Source organism: Spinacia oleracea, chromosome 4 (assembly GCF_020520425.1).
Source record: "Spinacia oleracea cultivar Varoflay chromosome 4, BTI_SOV_V1, whole genome shotgun sequence".
In the NCBI taxonomy this organism is placed as follows: domain Eukaryota; kingdom Viridiplantae; phylum Streptophyta; class Magnoliopsida; order Caryophyllales; family Amaranthaceae; genus Spinacia; species Spinacia oleracea.
Genome location: NC_079490.1, coordinates 129,266,396 through 129,272,084, shown reverse-complemented (window position 1 = coordinate 129,272,084; position 5,689 = coordinate 129,266,396). Strand labels below are relative to the sequence as shown.

The 5,689-nt window shown below is 35.2% G+C and overlaps 1 long non-coding RNA gene across 1 annotated transcript; it reads left to right on the top strand.

The window, feature by feature from the left end:
• Positions 1–770: 770 nt before the first annotated feature.
• On the top strand, positions 771–5,049 carry LOC130459480 (uncharacterized). Its single transcript, XR_008918885.1, has 6 exons — positions 771–939; positions 1,109–1,173; positions 1,766–1,874; positions 2,753–2,987; positions 3,088–3,127; positions 4,968–5,049. It is a non-coding gene; the product is annotated as an uncharacterized lncRNA (long non-coding RNA).
• Positions 5,050–5,689: the final 640 nt, after the last annotated feature.

Below are 5,689 nucleotides of genomic sequence, written 5' to 3'. Positions count from 1 at the left end.
CCCCAGCATCGCTGCCCCTGCGCTGCGTGTTGTGCATCGTGTGTGCTAGACGTCGCAAGGCTTGCGCCTCGCTTCGTCGCAGCCCCGCAAGCTACCTCGCCTGCCCCTCCCTCGCCTAGCGCGCACGAGGCACGCAGCACAGCTGCTGCTGCCGTGTCGCGTGGCTCGGCCTGAGCGCAATGGCCTCGTATGGCTCGACGAGCCATACTTCCATCATGCTCATGTTCGTGTTTTTGGTTCGTAATACGGACCAACTTAATTAAAATTAAATTAAATTCACGAACTTGCATTAATTTTATTTCTCAAAAAGTTACGATTTTATTTTCGAAAAACAACGGTTTTTAACGATTTAATAAACTTTAACGACAATCCAATTTCGTAAAATTAATAAATCAAGGGCTAACAATATTCAAACTTTTAAGAACGAACGAATCAACATTAAAGTTTGAACTTTTAATTAATAAAATCCGAAGCTTTAAATCGTTCATAAACAATCACTAGAGAAAAAATTGTCATGTGCTTCCCTTCAAGTGCGGCTCATTTGATAAATTGGCAGCACTTGAGAGCACAAAAAAAAAGAAAAAATATATTTTCACAAGTGCGGGCTCATTTTAGAAAATTGGCAGCACTTGAGTTCAAGTGCGGGCTATTCTACGAAAGAGCCGCACAAAATATTCCTACATTTTCGCATTTTCCCGCTTATTGCTTCTTTCCTTAGTTTCTCTACTCCTTCCCTTCTCTGATTCTCTGGGCGCAAAATTTAACACTCACAACACACCGAACGAGTCATCGCTGCTGTTCCCCACCGCGGTGTCGCCGCTATTGTTCCCCCACCGTCGCGTCGTCGCTGCTGTTCCCCCACCACCGCTGCTCATTCCCCTCTCTGGTTCTTTGCGTCCTAGTTTTAATTCTAGTTTCTTCCAGATCGAATTAATTCAGGTTCGTTCTTCGATTTTTTTATTTTTGTTTTTTATTTTGGCGATTCGTTACATATTTCTGTCGAAATTAGTTTGCGAATCCCTTTTCTAACCTGGGTTTCTTATTAAAATTAGGGTTTCAATCTCAAATTCGCGAAAACTAACTATAATGTTTGGATTTTCATATGAAGTTGGGGCTTCTTCGTTGTTACCTTCTTTCTCCTTGGGCGATTGCGACCATGACATCAAAATTCTAGTAAGTGTTGGTACCTTCTTTCTCTCTGGGTGCATATTTTAATTGAAATCATTCAATTTTTCTTCTTGTTCCATACTATTTAAGTAATTATTTGTAGTTCTAAATTATTTAATTTGTGTATTTTTTGGTTGATAATTTTCAAGCTTATTTTGTTAATTATTTAGTTCATGCCATAGAGAACAGAAAACTATATTTGCAGATTCATCCTCTGGTTTCACGTTTATGTACATCCATATGGTACAGACCCTGCTGAATGTTTGGGCTTGATGCATAAGGTCAAAGTTTTTTTGTTTACAATGTGCTTAAGATGCTGATGCTCTCACCTTGCCTTCGTTTTTGACATTCAATGATTGTGATTCTTAGTTCCATAGTAATTTGAAGCACCCCTTGTTTGTATACTAGATGAATAGAGGTAAAGATATGATAGTTCTCTTTTTAATACTCATATAGTCCTGTTTACCTGAAATCATTTTTAGTGTTTACTAAGACTGTCTCATAGATATGATAATGGTAATACTGTTGTCAACGTTGTTTATTTTGATTTGAGTATTCGAGGCAAAGAAGTACTGTAAATTCAATGACTGGATTACAGGTACTGTGAAGCCTGCAAATAAGGAAGTTGCTTCTGACACTGAAACAGATATGAAGATTGAGGGATTTGTCCAGCAGTGTCACATTTTCTTCCAAATCTCCTATTCTTGGTAAGTAGCTCTGTTGTTTTATCTTTTAATTCTGTTGCTGTGTTGCTGTTATTTCTCTGTTTCCGCTTAAGCACATCCAACTGTTACAATTTATAACTGTGACTTTTAAGTTTGTATTTAGATGGAGATGAAGTCATCTGTTGCATGCTTTTTATAACAATTATTAAGTCAGTGTTTCAATGCAGTTATGTTTTCTGGATGATGCTAAGAAACTGTAACATATCTCATGCTTTCTCACAGCTTAATGGCCATTCACATATGAAAAGCTTTGGTCTGTGGGCCGTGAATTATTTTTTGACCCTGCCCTCTAGGCAAATCATAATAGTGTGAGCACCCCTGCTCAGTCTGCACTTGATGTTGCTCTGCTTAATTCCGGCCTTCCGAGATTATGCATTTCCTTTATGAAGCTAGTTGTTAGGCTTGACTGCTTGAAGACATCCATTTCTACATAATATTTTATGATGTCTTGTGGTTTCTTTTCTCGTCTCTTTACTTTTTCTGTATTTAAGAATAGGACTTTGGTACCATGTTTTTCTTACGCTTGCCTGAATGCGTGAGAGTTGAATGTTTGTTTTAAAGCCATGTTTGGCCTGTTTTGGATGCTTGCATACCATGATTTTAAACTGTGTTTCTGCTGATCACTTGATAAATAATCTGAGTCGTGAATTTGTTCATGCTGCAACAAGATCAGCAAATGGGTAGTTTTCATCTTTACTTTTCCCCAAACCCCTGTTGACAGAAGAAAAAAACACTTTCCCATGTTTTAAATGACATTGCTTGGCCCACAAACGAGATTTCATGGTAGACATGGTGTGATGATGACACTATAATGGTTTTGGTTTAAGGAGTTTCTGAATAAGTCATTCTAAATATCTCAGGTGTGAAGAATGCAACCACAAAGCTTGAGAAGTTGAAGTTTTCTGATGGTCAACATGTCATCATACCGCAGCATATCCAAGTCCATGATTCCGTAAAGAATGTATGAATCTTTGGAAGCCTTGATGCAAGTTTTGGGGTCGGGGAGAACTGTGTAGTAGACGGTGAAAGCAATGGGAGCTTTAACCCTGTTACCGATTCAGTTCACGAGGAACCTGTCAGTGAGCTTTCTTTATGGTCAGTGTACTTCAAGTCGTTAGGGTTTTATGTTTTCTCATATTAAATACGGAGTATCCTATTTTAACATCAATGACGTCTCCTTTCTTCCTCCCTTCAGTGTGCATATCAGTTTCAGTGGCTTCAGTCTACTATTCAAGGTACAGGTAGTCTTTCTATTTAATTTCAATGATTGTTTTATGACTTTATCTTATTGTTTATTGGTTATATCCGGTCTTCACTTTTTTTTTCTGTTTTTGAATATGATACTGTCTTTCCTCGAATGCTTACATCTTATCAACAGAAAACATCAGAGTGAGTAAGTAGTACTACTTTACAAAATCTTAAAGAGTGGAAATTCTTAATTTGATAGAATTTTTCAAACGAGAAAAAAAATTACAAAATGGGTGAGAATGAGTCTTTGAAACATAAAACTAAGTGTCTTAAACATGGAAAGACTTTAAAATACTCATTTAAGTTCATTAGTTGAAAGTTTGGACTGAAATTATCCATTTTAGTCAAAATGTGACCAATAATGAACTAAAGAGGCTTAAATGTTCATAACTTCACCAAAGTGGGTGAGAATGAGTCTTTGAAACATAAAACTAATTGTATAAAACATGGAATAACTTTAAAATACTCATATAAGTTCATTAGTTGAAAGTTGGGACCGAAATTAGCCATTTTAGTCAAAATGTGGCCAATAATGATCAAATGAGTCTTAAATGTGCATAACTTTACCAAAATGGGTGAGAATTATTATTTGAAATATAAAACTAAGTGTATCAAAAATGTAAAGACTTTAAAATACTTATTTAAGTTTATTAGTTGAAAGTTGGGACCGAAATTAGCCATTTTAGTCAAAATATGACCGATAATGAACTAACGAGGCTTAAATGTGCATAACTTTACCAAAATGGGTGAGAATGAGTCTTTGAAACATAAAATAAGTTTATTAAACATGAAGGACTTTATAATACTCATTTAAGTTCATTAGTTGAAAGTTAGGACCGGAATTAGCCATTTTAGTCAAAACGTGACTGATAATGAACTAACGATGCTTAAATGTGCATAATTTCACCAAATGGGTGAGAGTGAGTATTTGAAACATAAAACTAAGTGTATTAAACATGGAAATACTTTAAAATACTCATTTGAGTTCATTAGATGAAAGTTGGGACCGAAATTAGCCATTTTAGTCAAAATGTGACCGATAATGAATTAACGAGGCTTAAATGGGCATAACTTCACCAAAATGGGTGAGAATGAGTCCTTGAAACATAAAACTAAGTGTATAAAACATGGAATAACTTTAAAATACTCATATAAGTTCATTAGTTGAAAGTTGGGACCGAAATTAGCCATTTAGTCAAAATGTGGCCGATAATGATCAAATGAGTCTTAAATGTGCATAACTTTACCAAAATGGGTGAGAATTAGTATTTGAAATATAAAACTAAGTGTATCAAACATGTAAAGACTTTAAAATACTTATTTAAGTTTATTAGTTGAAAGTTGGGACCGAAATTAGCCATTTTAGTCAAAATGTGACAGATAATGAACTAACGAGGCTTAAATGTGCATAACTTTACCAAAATGGGTGAGAAAGAGTCTTTGAAACAAAAAACTAAGTGTATTAAACATGGAAAGACTTTAAAATACTCATTTGAGTTCATTAGTTGAAAGTTGGGACCGAAATTAGCCATTTTAGTCAAAATGTGACCGATAATGAACTAACGAGGCTTAAATGTGCATAACTTCACCAAAATGGGTGAGAATGAGTATTTGAAACATAAACTAAGTTTATTAAACATGTAAGGACTTTAAAATATTTATTTAAGTTCATTAGATGAAAGTTGGGACTGAAATTAACCAATTTTATTATTATATGGTTCATTATTTATTTGTTATGAACAAATTAAGTCTTAATTTATTGTACGATTCAATATTTATAATATAACTAAAGTGTATATATATTTTTTGATGGTCGATCTTTTTAAGGTATTCAATAATCCGAGGGAGCGGCCTTTCACCTTTGAGGAGATAGATGAAGTTCAAGAAATGTTGGCAAATTTCATTACCAATGATTGTCTTTGATATTTTCTTGTAATGAATCTTAAATTATGTATTCTAGCTAGTTTTTCACATGATTGTAATGTAATCGACTTTTATATTTACAATTATATACTATTTAATTTAATTATCTATATAATTGGATACTTTTTATATGACGTGTGGAGGTTAATTAGTGGCGTGGTCCAATTGTAATATGTAGTAGGGAAATCGGTTATACAACAAATCTAGATCAAGTGCGGCTCATTTATAGGCCAACTGCGGCTCATTATTATGCTTGTGTTGCCCATTTCTATGTCAAGTGCGGGCTCATTTTCAAATTTGGCAGCACCATATATGTCAAGTGCGGGCTCATTTTCAATATTGGCAGCACCAAATATGTCAAGTGCGGGCTCATTTTCAAAATTGGCGGCACAAAATATATCAAGTGCGGGCTCATATTCTAAAATTGGCAGCACAAAATATGTCAAGTGCGGGCTCATTTTCCAAATTGGCAGCACTTGAAACATCAAGTGCTGCCAATATTTTGGCAGCACTTGAGAAACATCAAGTGCGGGCAGGCCATGTGCTGCACATGTAAAAGCCCGCACTAAACCCCTTAAAATGAGCCCGCACTTGAGGATTTTTCCTCTAGTGAATTAAATTTCAGA